At 37.4% G+C, this 19093-nt stretch overlaps 1 pseudogene; it reads right to left on the bottom strand.

Annotated features, from left to right (window-relative positions):
• Positions 1-11781: 11781 nt before the first annotated feature.
• On the bottom strand, positions 11782-14327 carry LOC102815081 (annotated as a pseudogene).
• Between the last annotated feature and the right edge of the window lie 4766 nt (positions 14328-19093).

The raw sequence follows: 19093 nt of genomic DNA on the forward strand, positions 1-19093 counted from the left end.
ATCCATCTCGTTGGGGGTCCTCCTCTTTTTCTCTGACCCTCCATCTTACGCAGCATGACTTCCTTCTCCAGCGACTGTTCCCTCCAGACAATATGTCCAAAGTATGAGAGACGAAGCTTAGCCATCCTGGCCTCCAAGGAGCACTCTGGCTGCACTTCTTCCAAAACAGATCTATTGGTTCTTTTGTCAGTCCATGGCACTTTTAGTATTCTCCTCCAACACTACAACTCAAAGGCATCAATTCTTCTATGATCTTCCTTATTCACTGTCCAGCTTTCACATCCATATGAGGTTATTGAAAATACCATGGCTTGGGTCAGGCGCACCTTAGTCCTCAAGCTGACGTCTCTGCTCTTCAACACTTTAAAAAGTTCCTGTGCAGCAGATTTGTCCAATGCAATACATCATCTGATCTTTTGACTGCTGCTTCCATGAGTGTTGATAGTTGATCCAAGAAGAATGAAGTCCTTGACAACTTCAATCTTTTCTCAGTTGATAAGAATGTTGTTTATTGGTCCAGTGGTGAGGATTTTTGTTTTCCTGACATTGAGATGCAACCCATACCAAAAGCTGTGCTCTTTGATCTTCATCAGTAAATGTTTCAAGTCTTCTTCACTTTCAGCAAGCAAGGTTGTATCATCTGCAAATTGCAGGTTGTTAATGAGTCTTCCTCCAATTCTGATGCCACGTTTTTCTTCATAGAACCCAGCTTCTCATATTATTTGCTCAGCATACAGGTTGAATAAGTATGGCAAAAGAATACAACCCTTTCTCACACCTTTCCCAATTTTAAAACATTCAGTGTTCCCATGTTCTGTTCGAACAACTGCTTCTTGGTCCAGGTACAGATTCCTCAGAAGTACAATTAAGTGTTCTGGAATACTAATACTTCTCAATGTTGTCCATAGCTTGTCATGATCCACACAATCGAAAGCCTTTGCGTAGTCAATAAAGCATAGGTAAACATCTTTCTGATATTCTCTGCTTTCAGCCAAGATCCACCGGACATCAGCAATTTTATCTCTCATGCCATGGCCTCTTCTGAATCCAGCTTGAACCTCTGGAAGTTCTCTGTCAATATATGATTGTAGCCATTTCTGTATTACCTTTAGCATCCATAAACTGGACTTGAACTAAAAAATATAAAGATTTAGGCAAAACTTGATTGTGCTAATTATTATTTCCTTTCTGATCAATGATTCTTAATCAGAAGTTATTTTGCTACACTCCATCAATGGGGAAACACTGGCAATATCTGCAGACAATTTTGGTTGTGGGAAGCTACAGACATTCTGTGAGTAGAGGCAAAGGATGCTGCTACACATCCTACACTGTACAAAGTCCTCCACTGCCAAGGCTTATGTGGCTCAACATGTCAATGTTTGTTTAGTTAATAAACCCTGTTTCTGAGTCATTAGATCAAATTTGTTTCATACATTTTATAACTTTCACAAAATAAATACATGTGCACATAAAAGGACCTTTATTTAAGTATATATTATTTTAGTGTCATGAACAGCAAGTAACACATGGCATACCACATGAAACAAAAATAATTTTTCTATGTGTGGCATATCCCACTCTGCTAATGCCAACCTTACTCATGTAAGCTTCATTTTAATGCTTCTGTGTTACAGCATGATTAAAACAATATATCATACCCTTTGTTTTTACCTTGTAGATCACTTCTAATAAATTAGCCAGTCTAAGGAAAACACCACCACTTGTCTAGCAGTCTGTTGCTCTGTGCTGGCTTATGTGTTGCTAAGATGCTGGGATCTATGCCACCAGTATTTTGAAAATTGACAGGGTCATACATAGTCGACAAGTTTTAGCTGAGCTTCCAGACTAAGACAGACTCAGTAAAAGAAGAGGCAGACTACAACCAAATCATTAGCCACTGAAATACATGAATAAAAGCAAAAAACTGTCAGGTTGCACCAGAATATTGTCAAATAGAGTGCCAGACTGGTATTGGCCATTTTGAATCATAAAATCACATGGTTTACTATGATTGGAATGACAAAGTGAAGAGGAATGGAATCACATCAAAAAGAACATTTCAAAATCTATCTTGAAGTTATAATGCTGTCTGTGATCAAAAATATCCATAGGCCTTGTGATCAAATAATATCCATAGTCCTGCAAGGAAAATCAGTTGGTAACACTATTATTCAAATTTGTGCACCAACCACTAAAGTCAATCATAATAAAACTGAAGAATTCTAGTAACTTAAATTAATCAAACATGCTATTAAGATGTATTGATAATTCCTGATGATTGGAATGCAAAGGTTGGAAACAAAGAAGAAAGATCCAAAGTTGGAAAATATGGCCTTAGTGATAGAAATGATGCCAAAAATGACTTCTTCATTGCAAATACCTTTTTAAAACAAGAAAAAAGATGACTATAAACAAGGATTCTACCAGGTAAAATACACAAAAAACAAATTTGCTATGTCTGTGGAAAGAGTTAAAAGGCTCCATTGTTGTTGTTATGTGCCATGGAGTTGGTTCCGACTCATAGCGACCCTGTACAGGGTTTCCAAGGCTGTAAATCTTTGCAGGACCAGAAAGCCTCATCTTTCTCCTGCAGAACTTCTAGTAGTTTTAAACTGCTGACCATGAGATTAGCAGCCCGATTCATAACCACTACGCTACCAGAGCTCCATCAGCCAAAACAAGTCCAGGGGCAAAGGATGGGACAGACCATCAACTGCTCCTATGAAAATTCCCTCTGAAGCTGAAGAAAATCAAAACATGTCGATGAGAACCAAAATATGACCTTAGACATATCCCACCTGAATTTACAGATCATCTCAAGAACAGATGTGATGCATTAAACACTAATGACCAAAAATGATAAGAGTTATGGGATGATACCAAGAGCATCATAGAGGAAAAAAGCAGAAGGTCATTAAAAATATAAAGAAGAAAGAAAAGACCAAGATGGATGTCAGAAGAAACTCTGAAACATATTCTTCAGTGTAGAGATACTGAATGAATTAGAAGAAATGAGGAGGAAAGAGAGCTGAACAGAAATTGTCCAAGTGTAGCTTGAAAGGACAAAGTCAAATATTATAATGAGATGTGCAAAGATCTGGAGTTAGAAAAACAAAAAGGAAAAACACACTCAGCATTTCTCAAGCTGAGGGAATTGCAGATAAAATTCAAGCCTCAACTTCCAATGTTGAAGAATTTCTATGGACAAAATATTGCATGATATGGAAAGTATGAAAAGAAGATGGAAGGTATACATAGAGACACTATACCAGAAAGAAATGATCACTGTTCAACTATTTCAAGTGGTTGCATATGATCAAGAGCCAATGGTACTGAAGGAAGAAGTCCAATGTGTACTGAAGACATTGGCAAAGCACAAATCTCCAGTAATTGATGGAATACAAATTGAAATCTTTCTACAAACTGATTCAGCACAGGAAGCACTCACTCATCTATGCCAAAATATTTGGAAGAGAGCTACCTGATCAACTAATTGAAAGAGATCCATATTTTTGCCTATTCCAAAGTTGGTGGCCCAGTGGAAATCATCAGATAATATCAATATCACAGAAAACTTCAAATGGCAGTTGTGGGAGACAAAATACTATAATGAAATGTGCAAAGACTTAGAATTATAAAACCAAAAAGGCAAAACGCACTCAGTATTTCTCAAGCTGAAAAAAAAATTCAAGTCTCAAATTGAAACACTGAAGGATTCTATCAGTAAAATATTGAATGATGCAGAAAGCATCAAAAGAAAAATGAGGGAATACACAGAGTCACTGTACTAAAAAGAATTGGTCAATGTTCTATCATTTCAAGCAGTAGCATATAAATAAAATGGATGGTACTGAAGGAAGATGTCTAAGCTACACTGAAGACTTTGGCAAAGACACAGTTAAAATAACTGATGGAAAACAAATTAAAATCTTTCAACTGATGCAGCACTGGAGATGTTCACTTGTCTATGCCAAGAAATTTGGAAGAGAGCTACTTCGCCAGCTGATTGGAAAAGATCCATATTTGTACCCATTCCAAATAAGGCAACCTGACTGAATTTGAAAGTCATTGAATAACATTATTATTATCACATGCAAGTAAAACTGTGCTGAAGATAATTCAAAAGCATTTGTGGCAGCACATTGACAGGGAACTGCGGGAATTCAAGCTGGTTTCAGAAGAGGAGATGATTTTGTTATTGAGTCAATTTCAACCCATAGTGACTCTGTATAGGGTCCTATACAAGCTCCTATACACAAGCTCTGTATAGGAGCTTGTGGTTTGAGCTTGTGATTCACAGTCCAGTGCTTATCTTACAAAGCCTCACCAAGCATACAATAAAACATTTGTTGTTGTTGTTGTTAAGTGTTGTTGAGTCAATTCCAACTCACAGCAATCCTGTATAGAATTTCTAAGGAGCACCTGGTGATCTTGAACCACCAACCTTACTACAAAGTGACTTTGTAGTCCAGCACATTAACCCATATTGTAACACCAATATTCCATAAAAGGACACAGACCTAGAGCTATCGTAGATGATATTAGGTGGACCTTGGCTGAAAGCAGACAGTACCAGAAGGATGTTTTCTTGTGCATTATTGACCATGCAAATGCGTTCAACTGTGTGAATCATAACAACCTAATGATAACATTATGAAAAATGGGTATTTGCATTCCTAATTATGTTTATGACGAACCTGCACATTAACTAAGAGGCAGTTGTTCCAAAAGAACAAGGGAACCCTAAATGGTTTGAAGTCAGAATTGAAAGAAGACTCATTAACAACCTGTGATATATAGATGACATAATATTTCTTGCTGGGAAATGAAGAGAACTTAAAATACCTACTGATAAAGATCAAAGACTAAAGCCTTCAGTATGGATTGTTCCTCAATGTAAAAAAAAAAAAAAAAAAATGCTCACAACTGGACCAATAAATAATGTCACGATAAATGGAATAAGATTAAAGTTGTCAGAGACTTTGTTTTGTTTGGATCCACAATCAGTGTTCATGGAAGCAGCAGTCAAGAAATTGAAAGACTTATTGCATTAAGCAAATCTGTTGCAAAAGAACTCTTTGAAGTATTCAAGAGCAAAAACTGCCAGTTTGAGGATTAAGGTGTGATCCTGTATGGCATTTTTAATAGCCTCAATATGCATGTGAATGGTGGACAATGAATAAGGAAGGAAGGCTAAAGAAGAATCAATGAATTTGAATTATGGTGTTGGAGAAGAATGTTTAAAGTGCACAGACTGCCAGAAGAACGGATGTGTGTTGGAAATTTTTTTTTTTTTCCTTTGATGAACTTGGATTTACATCTCAAATTAACCACTGTGCATTTTGTATTCTTTCCCCATACTTATTCAACCTGTATGCTGAGTAAATAAACATAGAAGCTGGGTTATATGAAGAAAAGTGTGGCATCAGGATTGGAGAAAGACTTATTAACAACCTGCGATACACAGATGATACAACCTTGCTTGCTGAAAGTAAAGAGGATTTAAAATATTTACTGATTAAGATCAAAGAGCACAGCTTTCAGTATGGACTGCATCTCAATGTAAAGAAAACAAAAATCCTCACCACTGGACCAATAAACAACATTCTTGTCAATGGAGAAAAGATTGAAATTGTCAATGACTTCATTTTTCTTGGATCAGCTATCAACACTCATGGAAGCAGCAGTCAAGTAATCAAACTACGTATTGCATTAGGCAAATCTGCTGCATAAGACCTTTTAAAAGTGTTGAAGAGCAAAGATGTCAGCTTGAAGACTAAGGTACACCTGACCCAAGCCATAGTATTTTCAATAACACCATATGCATGTGAAAGTTGGACAGTGAATAAGGAAGACCATAGAAGAATTGATGCTTTTAAGTTACGGTGTTGAAAGTCTGCCAAAAGAACCAACAGATATGTGTTGGAAGAAGTGCAGCCAGAGTGCTCCTTAGAGGCCAGACTTTATCTCTCACACTTCGGACATATTGTCAGGAGGGACCGGTCGCTGGAGAAGGATATCATGTTTGGTAAGGTGGAGGGGCAGAGAAAAAGAGGAAGACCCTCAGCGAGATGGATTGGCAAAGTGGCAGCATCATGGGCTCAAGTGTGGCAACAATTGTAAAGTTGGCCCAAGATTAGGCAGAGTTTCATTCTGTTGTGCATAGGGTTGTTATGAGTCATTACTGACTGGATGGCACCTAACAATAAAAACAAAAAAGATCATAATTGAGACACAAAACATAATGCATTGAGAGCTTTGTTTCATGCATATTAGCATTTACTCAATTATCTACCATATCTTAGATAGTTTAGTATGATATTTTCTAGGAAGGATTTGCATGATCAATTCATGTAAAGGAAAACCACGTATTTCCACATTAATACTTTAGAGCCATTGACCCACTAAATTGATAGGGTTAGAATATAAAACTTGGCAGTTTAATAGAAGACAAATAAGTTGTGTGTATTTAAAAACAATCTAGAGAGAAGTGTTACCTGTATTGTATATAAAATAAATGCTTGTATAAACATAAAAAATTAAAACCTCATGTCACATTTTACTCTGAAAATTATACCACTGGAAGAATGTTATTTTAAGACATATGAAGAATTTAAGGGGAATAAAGAATGCTTATAATCCCAGAAGAAAAAGGTCTTAGTCTTTTTGTCCTATATGTTTATGATGGATTTTTTAGCACCTTGTAAAATAAGTCATTTCAAACACCTCCTAGAAATAAGTTTGTATGCATCTATGGGGTTCTTTTGTTTAATTATCTCCAGAGAGCAAGAGACCCTTGAGTTCTTCTGTCAAAATACCAGTTTTGCTTCCAAACAACAGAGTTTCCTCCGGGCAAACAAGTAAATCCTTTCACCAGTAGAGTCAGGAAGAAAGATGGTAGAGATGTGTGGAATGTGTAAGCTTTCATATAAATGATGTCAGCATAAATTAGGTGTGGTTAGTAATAGAGATATAGCAGTAGCACAAGAGAAATAGAGCTATTTGCAGGCTTAAAACTGAAAAGTGGATGAAAGAATAAAAAGACAACAGTGTGTAGTGCAAAGCTTGGCAGGCTCAGTCTGTGGGGAAAAGAATTGTGTAAAGATTTTATTGTCCTGTGGGATGCAGAGCCTTTGGATACTGTAAGAAAGGGAGAGTTCTGAAAGAGAAAAGTCAATCACAAAGAGTTCAGGACAAAGCGATCATGAATGCAAAAGGGTTCACAGTAAAAGCAGTAAGCCTTCTTTAAAGAATCACTGTGAATGAATTAACTTTCAAAGGTATCCCCAAACACCCCGGTAACACACAGAAGACAACAACAATAAATAGAGGTGAAATGGTCACAAAATCAACTTGAAATATTGGCATAGCCAGCAGGGTTTATGCCATCCCTAATAATAGGTAGAGAACAACTATAAATTCCCTGATGAAAAGGGAATAGTGAGTTAAAACTAAATTGGCACCTTTACAATAGCATCATGATAAATGGAGAAAACACTGAAGTTGTCAAAGATTCATTTTGCTTGCATCCACTATTAACACTCACGAAAACAGCAGTCAAGAAATTAAAAGATGTAGTGCATTAGGCAGACCTGCTTCACAAAACTTCTTTTAAGTGTTAAAGAGAAAAGATGTCAGTTTGAGGGTTAAGGTGTGCCTGCCCTAAGCCATGGTGTTTTTAATAACCTCATATACATGTGAAAGTTGGAAAAGGAATAAGGAAGACCATAGAAGAATTGATGCATTTGATTTACTGTATTGGAGAAGAATAGCCAAAGTACCATGGACTGCCAGTAAAGCAAACAAAGTTTTGTAGGAAGAAGTACATCTAGAATGCTTCTTAGAAGCCAAGAGGGACCAGTACCTGGAAAAGAACATCGTGCTAGGTAAAGTGGAGGGTCGGTGAGGAAGGGGAAGACCCCCAGGGAGCTATATTGGCACAATGGCAGCAGCTATGGGCTCAAGCCTAATGATTGTGAGGATGGCGCAAGATTGGGCAGGTTGCTTTCAGTAGGAACTGACTTGGCACCTAACAACAATTAGTCTTATATTTAAGTTAAGTTTGTTTGAATTGATAATAATTGGATTACTGTAAAATTATTCCTTTTAATCAAAGCTTTATCTAAAATCTCTAATCAATTTATCTGCTGAAGTAGAAGTCCTTGAGTAGACTTGGATGTACAAAGTAATGCCAGTGCTTAGCCAGGGTGCTTTTGATTAGTTCTCTTTATGCTCATATCTAACAGATAAAGAAACCGAGAGCTGCATAACAATGACCCTAAAATGAACGGTTACATGGATTTATAATTTGATATCCTCCTTTGTGGAAGATAATAAATTCTCAAGCTGATAGAGAGGTAAAGCTGACCTGCTTATTCGCATTTTACCATCTCCCAATTTTTCTTTACTTGTTTATTAGAGCCAAGAATGGCTCAGTGGTAGCTGACAACCTGTGTATTATTTCTGGCACAACACTGAGAGCAACATGGAAAAGTTCCATGCTGGTTCTTCATGGCCAATGGAGCATTCTTGGACAAATATTTTATATTCCTTCAGGGCTGGTTTTACAGCAGTTATTTATTCATTCTCTCACCCAATGTTTATTGAGTTAAAACCTATGATTTGCCAGATACTGAACAGTTTTTCCTGTCCTCCTGGGAACTGGGATCTCATTCGAAAGGCAGACTCCCCCAAGTTCCTAAAACTGCAGATTAGCATAATTCAAATACTATTGAAATTTAGAGAGAAGAGAAGGATACTTCTAAATGGAAAGTCAAGAAAGGTATCATGGAAGAAATAGGGTTCAAATTACTTGGAAGTACTTGAAAAGGCAAAGATGTGAAGGAAATAATCCCTGTGTATTACATGTAGAAAAACTAATAACCAGAAGTGCATAGATTACAAAGCAAATGTTTAAGTAGAAATCATTTGAGGATGCCTAATAAACAGGATCTGTGTGGGTGGGGAAAGGAGAAAATCTAAATCTAGCAAGCCCTTCCCAATTGATTTATATTTAGTAAGCCGTGAAGAGCTAGTAAAGACTCCTGAACAAAGAAGTGAATTTAATAACAGAAATGTTTAACGGCTTTTTGAATGGATTTGTTAAGAACATCTGCAGTACAAAATTCAGATAATAGAATATTGTAAAAATCTGTTAGTATTCTGATGACCTAGATGTATAGATTAAGTGTTATTGGAATTAAGAAGCAAACAACTTATTTCAAAATAGTTAATAGGAAGATTATTAGTTTTTGTATCCATTGTACCTAAAATACTATAAAGAAATGAAAATATTATTTTGCTAATGCAAGAGAATGTTGTCAAGAAGACATTGGAGATGAAAGAAAATTAAGAAAAAAGCAGTGTCCACATTTCTAAAATTAGAAATGAGGAGTGGTTGGTTTGATGCAGATCTAAGCAAGCGAAGATTTAAGAGGGGAATTAGAAATACAGAACAAAGAACAATGAAAGCCAAAGGTCAATTAACATAGCAGGTGCTATGATTCCTGGTGTGGTGTTGTAGGTTAATGTGCTGGACTATAATGTCGGTTAGTATGGCAAGGTGGGTGGTTCAAGTACACCAGCTGTTCTTCGGAAACCCTACAGAGAGTTACAATGAGTCAGAACCAACCCCACAGCACTTAACAACAACATGGCATGATTAAGAAGGACAAAGGTTGGTTAGTAGACAATGGATGTTATAACAAGAAAATAGCTGGTGACAATGAAGAGAAAAGTAAAGATTTCATCAGTAGGTAGCAGAAAAGGATGAAACAGACATTTAAAATTCCTATTTCAAGAAACTCGAAAAGAAAAAAAAAATAGAGAAAGACTTTTAAATAAAATATAAGGCTCTGATTGTTGAAAATATAATTGAGACATGAACACAGAAAATCTAGTGCTTAAGAACAATGAAAGCAACAACAAGAGAACAAGTAACTAGATAAAATTTAGTAATGAATACTTGTTGTTGTTATTAGGTGCTGTCAAGTCAAATCTAACTCATAACGACCCTGTGTACAACAGAAGAAAACACTGCCCGGACCTGCGCCAACCTCACAATCATTGTTACACTAGAGACCTATGCTGCTGCTCATCTCCCTAGAGGTCTTCTTTTTCGCTGTCTACTTCACCAAACATGAAGTCCTTCTCCAGGGCTTGATCCCTCTGGACATATACCTGAAGTATGAGAGATGAAATCTGGCCATCTTGGATCCTAAGGGGCATTCTGTCTGTACTTCTTCTGGCAGTCGTGGCACTAGTAATATTATTTTCTAACACCCTAACTCAATTTTATCAGTTTTTCTATGGTCTTCCTTATTCATTGTCCAACTTTCATGTACTATTGCTATATGAGGCTATTGGACCTACCATGGCTTGATTTAGGTACATGTTAGTTCCCAAACTAACATCTTTGCTCTTCAACACTTTAAATAGATCTTGTGCAGCACATTTGTCTAATGCAATATATTGTTTGATTTTTTTAACTACTGCTTCCATGAATGTTAATTGTGGATCCAAGCAAAGTAAAGTCTTTGACAACTTCAATCTTTTCTCCATTTATCATGATGTTATTTATTGGTCTAGTGGCAAGCACTTTTGTTTTCTTTACCTTAAGGTGCAACCCATACTGAAGGCCATTGCCTTTGATCTTCATTAGTAAGTATTTTTAGTCCTCTTCACTTCCAGCAAGCAAAGTTGTTTCATCTGCATATCGTAGGTTCTTAAAGACTCTTTCTCTAAATCTGATGCCACATTCTTCTTCATATAATCCACTTTCTCAGATTATTTGCTCAGCATATTCAGATTAAATAAGTACAGTTGAAAGAATAAAGTCCTGGTGCACACCTTTCCTAATTTTAAACCTTTCAGTGTTCCCTTGTTCCATTAAAACAACTGCTTCTTGGTCTATATACAGGTTCCTCATGAGCACAATTAAGTGTTCTGGAATATCCATTCTTCACAATGCTATCTATAGCTTGCCAATCAAAAGACTTTTCATAGACAATAAAGTACAAGTCAACATCTTAATGGTAGGCTCTGCTTTCAGCGAAGATGCATCTGACATCAGCAATTATATACCTCATTCTACAATCCTGTCCAAATCCATCTTGAACCTCTGGCAGTTCCCTGTCAATGTACTATTGCAACCATTTTTAAATTATCTTTAGCAATATTTTACTTGCATGTGATATTAATGACATTGTCCAATGATTTCTACATTCCACTAGTGTTGGTGAACCACTGTTTGGAATAAGCACAAATTTGGATCGCTTCCAATCATTTGGCCAGGTATTGTCTTCCAAGTTTCATGGCATACAGGGATGAGTGCCTCCAGTGCTGCATCAGTTTGTTGAAGTATTTCAATTTGTATTCCATAAATTTTGGAGCCTTTTTCTTTGTCATTGCCTCCAGTGCATCTTGGACCTCTTACTTCAGTACCATTGGCTTTTGATCGTATGCCACCTCTTGAAATGCTTGAGCACCGACTGTTTCTTTTCGGTTCAGTGACTCTGTGTATTCCTTCCATCTTCTTTTTTTTTTGGCATATTTTAATTTCAGAACAAAATAAAAAACAAAAAAACACAATACACAACATCTAACCCCACTCCCAAGTAAGGAAGGGGGACAGGGCCTGAGGGCCTTATAACCTGCCTTATACACAAGGCCCAGGAAAAAAAATAACCACCAGTTATCAGCAGATGGAGCCAGGTTAGACAGGGCCACTCAAGGCTGCTGTGGAAACCACAGGGATACAAGTTTTGTAGGTAGAAATGACTAATCTACATCTTCCATGCAAGATGCATCCTCATCACCCTCAAGGTGGGGATCTCATCAGCAACAGCAGTACTGGGTTCCTCAGCTCTCATTTCATCCTTCATCAGTGCCTAAGCCCAGCTTGATCATGCAGTAGATGCAGTTGGAGTGGGTCTGGGGGTCCTCAAGGGAAAAGCTAGAAGAGAGCAGTGCAGTTTCAAAGAGCAAGACTACTAGGTCCTTGGCAGCTTTGTCATTCTTGTCTGCTTCTGCCTTCTGCCTCAGTGTCTCCATGACGAGGTGATCTGGATTGATCTCCAAGTGATTTTTGGCCATCATGTAGCCCATTGTAGAATAGTCTCACAGTGCCTGGGTTTTCATGATCCATTCCATATTGGCTATCGAGCTATATGTATATACCAGTCACAATGCAGCAGGGTGAAGACACAAGTCTACTAGAGATTGTTACCTTCTCAACCTTCTTAACCAAGATTTCTTTCATGAGTTTGCAGAGGTTCTCAAATTTGGCCTTGCTCTCTTCCATTTTCTTGTTCTCTCCTTCATCCTCTGGTCACTCTAGGTCTTCCTTGGTAACTGAGACCAGGCTCTTCCCATCAAACTCCTTGAGCTGCTGCCCACAGTACTCATCGATAGGCTTGGTCATATAAACTACCTCAAAGCCCCACTTCCATACAACTGCAGAATTGGCTACCTGCTCTTTGCTTTCACCAATGGTATAATAGACGGACTTCTGGGTTTCCTTCATGTAAGAAACATACTCAGAGAGAGAAGTCATTTCATCTCCAGACTGGGAAATGCAATAACACAGCAGCTCAGAAAGGCATCACCAATTAATTAGTAGAGTCCTCATCGATTCCAAGCTACAAATTCTTAGAGCATGCCTCATAGAATTTCCTATAGTTCTCCTTCTCTTCTGCCAACTCAGAGACGAACTCAAGGCACTACTTGACAATGTTTTCGTGGATAACCTTCAAGATTTTGCTCTGCTGGAATATTTCCTGGGAGATGTTGAGGGGCAGGTTCTCAGAGCCCACCACACATTGGATGAAGATGAGATATTCTGATATTACCTCATCACAGCTGTCCATGACGAACACATGGTGGACATAAAGTTTAATGTTGTTGTTTTTCTTATTATTCTCAAAGAGGTCAAAGAGAGCCTGGTGGGGAATGAACAGCAATGTTCTGAATTCCAATTGACCTTCTACAGAGAAGTGCTTCACTGCAAAGTGGTCTTCCCAGTCATTTGTAAGGCTTTTATAGAACTCCCCATATTACTCCTGGGTAATGTCATCAGGATTCCTGGTTCAAATGGGCTTGGTTTTGCTTAGTTCTTCACAGTCAATGTATTTCTCCTTAATCTTCTTGGTCTTCTTTTTCTTGTCCTTACCACTATCATCTTCCTCATCTGAGCCCACATCTTCAATGTTAGGCTTCTCTTCGTCATCCTTGTCTTATTCTTACTCACTTTTCTCTTCCTCTGCCTCATCATCACTGATTTCCTTTTCTCATTCTCCAGACAAAGGGTGATGGGATAGCTTGTGAATTGTGAGTGTTTCTTCACTACTTCTTTCACTCACCTCTCCTCTAGATACTCTGTCTGGTCTTCTTTAAGGTGCAGAATCATGTTGGTACCCCGACCAATGGTTCACTGTGGTCAGCATGAACAGTAAAGGATCCTCCAACAGAAGACTCCCACGCATACTGTTGATCATCATTATATTTGTGATCACAACCACTTTCTTTGTCATCAAATAGGCAGAATAAAAGCCAACACCAAATTGCCCAATCATGAAAATGTCTGCACCAGCCTGCAGAGCCTCCATAAATGCTTTGGTACCAGACTTGGCAATAGTTCCCAGATTGTTTATGAGATCAGCTTTTGTAATGACATTGCTGGTATCCACAAGAGTTAGAATACATTCCTGGGAGTTGAGGATGATGTCAATTTTCAGCTCTTTACCACTATCTAACTTGGAAGGATCTATCAGACTCTCATAGTGAATTTTGTTCAAGGCATCAGAAGCATTTGAGATCCACAACCAGAGAAAATTTTCCTTGTTGGAATAGAAGATATTGATGATGAGTGACATGAGTTGGGCAATCTCTGCCTGGAAGACAAAGGTCTCCACCTCCTCCTCTCCACTTCCTCAGGCATATTGACGGGGAAGGGTTGCAAGTAGCAAACAGCTGCGGGAAAGCACTGACACAAGGTTCCATCTTCTTTTGATGCTTTCTGTGCATTCAATATTTTTCCTATAGTATCCATTACTACTTCAATTTGAGGCTTAAATTATCTCATCAGTTATTTCAATTTGAGAAATACTGAGCTTGTTCTTCCTTTTGCACACTTCATTGTAATACTTGGCTTTGTCTCCCCAGGCTGCCCTGTGAAGTTGTCTGTTCAACTCTTGTACCTTCTCATTTATTCAATTTGCTTAAGCATCTTTATACTGGAGAACAAGTTTCAAAGTATCTACTGACATCCATTTTGGTCTTTTCCTTCTTTCCTGTCTTATTAAAGACTGTTTGCTTTCTTTATGCATAATGATCTTGATGTTATCCCACCACTCTTCTAGTCTCCATGTCATGTCTAATGAGTCAAATCTATTCTAAAGATGATCTCTAAATTCAGATGGTCGCTTCAGCCTGGTTTTGTATGAGAACAATTGATGGACTGCTCCACAGACTGCACCTGGCATGGTTTGAGTTAATGATATGGAGCCTTTCCACTAGCTCTTTCCACAGATGTAGTCAATTTGATTTCTGTGTATTCCATCAGGTGAGGTGTGTGTACATAGTCATCTTTCACATTGTTTAAAAAATATATTGGCAATAAATAAGCCGTTAGTCAAATAAAATCCTATCATTGATCTCTAGCAATGTGTCTAATACCATATTTTCTAATTATTAATCCTTTTTCTTTGTTTCCAATGTTTGCATTCCAATGACCGGTATTTATCAATATATCTTGATTGCATGCTTGATCAGTTTCAGAATGAAGAAATTGATAGAATTCTTCAATTTCATCATCACTGACCGTAGTGGTTGACGTATAAATATGAATAATAGTGGTACTAACTGGTTTTCCTTGTAGGCAAGGAATAGCTGGTGGGTCTGAACTAATGACTTGGTGGTTAGTAGTCAAGTGTTTATCCTACAGCACCACATCAGGATTCCTGGGAGCCCTAAACAGGGTTACCATTAGTCAATACCTCCTCACAACACTTAACACCAACAGCATAGAAACTGTAAAGTATGCTAACCAATGGAGATATGAAAATAAAGTTTCTGCCCCCACAGAATTTATAATCACATGAAGAATCTGATTGGACTAAAATAAAATTGTAATTGATTATAACAATGACTTTAATTAAGACATATATTAATTGTATTAAGAGCAGGGAAAAAGACAAAGCTTGTCAGGGAGAGTTATAGGAGGTGTCATGGATCCATTTTCTCTTTTTCTTTTAATAGAGTGCTTATTTTGTTCTTACAGAATAATTGTCATTCCACCAACTTCATATGGTTTGAGAATATTGACCTTGCTCTTCAGTTCTAGTACAAGTATAAAAGCTTGATTGATTTGGGAATGAACAGGTGCTCAATCTAGGTCAGTCAAATCCTCTTCAAAATGTTTGTTTATCTGCTATCAAGAAAGAGTCCTGGTGTAGCATTGTGGGTTAATGAGCCAGACTGCAATCATTTGAACTGCAAGGTCAGTGGTTCAAGCTCATCAACTGTTCCTCAGAAACTCCTTGCAGGGTCACTATGGGTTGGAACAAACTTAATTGCACTTAATAACAACAACAATTATCAAGAAATAATCATTTTCTCTTTTAAAGACTACATATGCTAGGAGACAGTTAAGTCTTGTCTGCCATGGTTAACTGTTCTAACAAAAGGGAAGAGTTAGTCATAATGAATCCAACCAATAGTAATTAATTTGTTGTTGTTGTTAAGTGCCAATGAGTTGGTTCCAACCCATAGGTACCCTGCATAGGGTTTCAAAGGAGAGATTGGTGAACTTGAACTGCTGATCTTGCAGTTCAAACTGATTTTGCAATCTCTAGCACATTAAACCACAGTGCCACACCAGGACTCCAATAGTAATTAATAGTCAACCAAAAAATTATTGTTAATAGTAATTAGTAGTCAACAAAAAAATGAAAAAAGATGATAAATAGATTCCCAATAACAATTTTAAGACTCATAGTTCCAGTTAGGGGCTAAACCTGTTCTACCTGGACTTTTCGCTGTATGGGCTAATGAAATTGCTTTTGAAAAATACACAAAGCGATGCTATCTACATTAAATGGGAAAACAAAGTTTATGTGGAGGAACCATTTAAATGATTCCAACTGCTAGCTGTTATACCAAAAAAAAAGAAAGAAAACAGAAGCCAAGTAATTAATATATAAGAAGAATTCATTTGATTGGGGATTACAATAAAAATGGATAGTAAATGTAGTAAAAAGAAAGAAATGTTGGAAAGAAACAGAAACGTTGTGGTTGTGTTGTTATTGTTAGTTTCCCTCTGACTCATGGAGTGTATAGCTGCATGAAGCACTCTCTATTCCTGTGTCATCCTCACAACTGCTGCTCTGTTTGAGCTCCGTGTTGTAAACACTGTGTCAATCCACATTTTTGGAATATTGAAGGGCTTCATCTTTTTCACTAACTCTCCACTTTACCAACCATTATGTCCTCATCCACGGACTAGTCCCTTCTGATAATATGTCCAAAGTTTATGAAGCAAAGTCTAGATATCCTCCTTTTAAAGGAGCATTCTGGCTGTACTTCTTTTAAGACAGATTTGTTCATTCTTCTGCAGTCCATGGTATATTCAGTATTTGTGCAAACACCATAGTTCAACGGAATCAATTCTTAAGTTTCCTTGTTCATTGTCTAGCTTTTGCATGCCTGTGGGTCAGTTGAGAATACCATGACTTAGTCCTCAAAGTGACATCTTTGGTTTTTAAAACTTTAAAGATATACTTGTTTACAGATTTGCCTAATGCAATACGTCATTTGATTTCTTGACTTCTGCTTGGGTGTTGATTGTGGACTAACAAAGGAAATATTTGACAACTTCAATCCTTTTCTCCATATATCATGATGTTTTCATTAGTCCATATGAAAGGATTTTTTATTATCTTAATGTTAGCGTGTAATCCATACTAACGTATGGATTACTATACTAAAGATTGTAGTCTTTGATCTTCATCAATAAATGCTTCAAGGTCTCTTCACTTTCAGTAAGCAAGGCTGTGTTATCTGCATAGCTCTGGTTATTAATGAGTCTTTCCAATCCAGCTGCCACGTTCTTCTTCATGTAGTCCAGTTTCTTGGACTATTTGCTCAGCATACCCATTGAAATAGGTATGGTGAAATAACACAGCCTTGTGACACACAATTAAGTGGTCTTCAATTCTCATTTTAATCAGTGTTATCCATAACTTATTAAGATCCACACAACTGAATGTCTTTGTGTAAATAATAAAATACAGGTAAACATTTTTCTGGTATCTCTGCTTTCAGCCAAAATCAATCTAACATCAACAATGATATCCTCATTTCACTTGTTCTTCTGATCATTCAGCTTGAATTTTACTCTTAATAAATGAAACTGATGCTTGATAGATCAATATTTTAAGCATTTTTGTTATTGTTTTTAAGTATCGTCAAATCAGTTCCAACCCATAGCAACCATATATAGGGTTTCTGAGAAGCAACTGATGAGCTTGAACTGCTGACCTTGTGGTTCAAACTGACTTTGAAGTCCAGTGCATTAACCTACAGTGTCAAGTGAGCTGAAATAAACTAGTATTGACCATTTTGATTCAGACAGTCATATGGTCTACTATGCCAGGTATGACCAATTTAAGAATACTGGCATCACATTTATCAACAAAAGAACATTTCAAGAAATGCTGTCAGTTATAGTATAATACCCATATTATACTACAAGGCACTCCTTATAGGTATATGGGTATTATATATTAGTGATAGAAGGATATGTGTGCTCAAGATTTCACAGTTAGAATCATTTCTGGTGATTATGAAATCCAAGGTGTTGTGGATGTGATTGTCTGAAGGAGATGGAAGTAAATATTGTTGAAGCACTTGAGAAACCTCACATTATCTGGTGTCTAATAAAGAAATTAGCAAGCACTCAAAAAAGGAAGGAAATATGGTTCATAGTGAAATAAAAATCAATCAATAAAAATAAGCCAAGAAATAATTCATATGATAGAATTATTGCCATATTTGTTCTACTAATTTCGGTGGAAATTAGATCTACACAAACTAATGAACACCTGCAAAAACAGCAGGAGAGCATGCCCGACTTCCTTTGGCTTCACAAGGGAAAAAGAAAATCAAAATCAGCCCAAGGCTGATTCTTATGGGACAGAGGTCAGACATGCCTTATTTGCCCTCTTCTGACATCAACCATCCCTCCCACAGTACTCCCTGCCATACATCCAGGTTCAATAAACTGTTGAAATGGGCACATAGAACTCATAGAAATCACTCATGATTATTAAGGTTTATTAGGGAAGCGAAAAGAGTACAATGCAGGATCAGAAACAACTCAGAATGCAGTTCTCCAGTCAGGAATACTTCTCTGCTGAATGGTAGGCATACCTCACTTTTGTCTTGGGCCTCTCAGCCCTGTAGACCCTTGGCCTCTACACTGCTCGGGTAAGTGTTACAAAGCTTCTTTTGTCATCTGTAAATGTCCAAAGAGCACATTATACAAGCCAGCTTTCAGCTCATAGGCACTGAGGTTTACTCAGTCCATGGACCAGGAAGCTCAAAGCCACTCTGTTTCTCCATGCCACTGCCTCTACTGCTGTCATCACTTTTCCAAGTGGAGGTCTGACATTCTGTGGCTTTTCTTCCTTGGTGCTCTTGGGATCTACTGTTTCTGCTCTTTACTGTTTCGTTTTAAACCTAGAAGGATGATAAAATTAACCAATCCTGGTCTTAGCATCCTATACACTTGATTTGCCTGCTCCCACTCATCATTTGGTAGGAGTCAAGAAGACGGGAGTCCTGGTATGGTGCTGTGGGATAAGCACTAGACTACTCATCACAAGCTGGTTGTTCAAATCCATCAGCAACTGATCATAAGTCCTATATGGGGACTCATGTCAAAACAGACTTGACAGAGCTTAACAACAATAAGAAGATTTTGGGTGGAAAAGCCATATGAGGAAAATCCATAGTACCAAAATATCAGAAATGGTAAATATTAGGGGAAATGTAAGATAATTTTACTCATTTTATACAACTCTTTAAAAATAAT

This window comes from Chrysochloris asiatica, unplaced genomic scaffold (genome assembly GCF_000296735.1).
Source record: "Chrysochloris asiatica unplaced genomic scaffold, ChrAsi1.0 scaffold00066, whole genome shotgun sequence".
In the NCBI taxonomy this organism is placed as follows: domain Eukaryota; kingdom Metazoa; phylum Chordata; class Mammalia; order Afrosoricida; family Chrysochloridae; genus Chrysochloris; species Chrysochloris asiatica.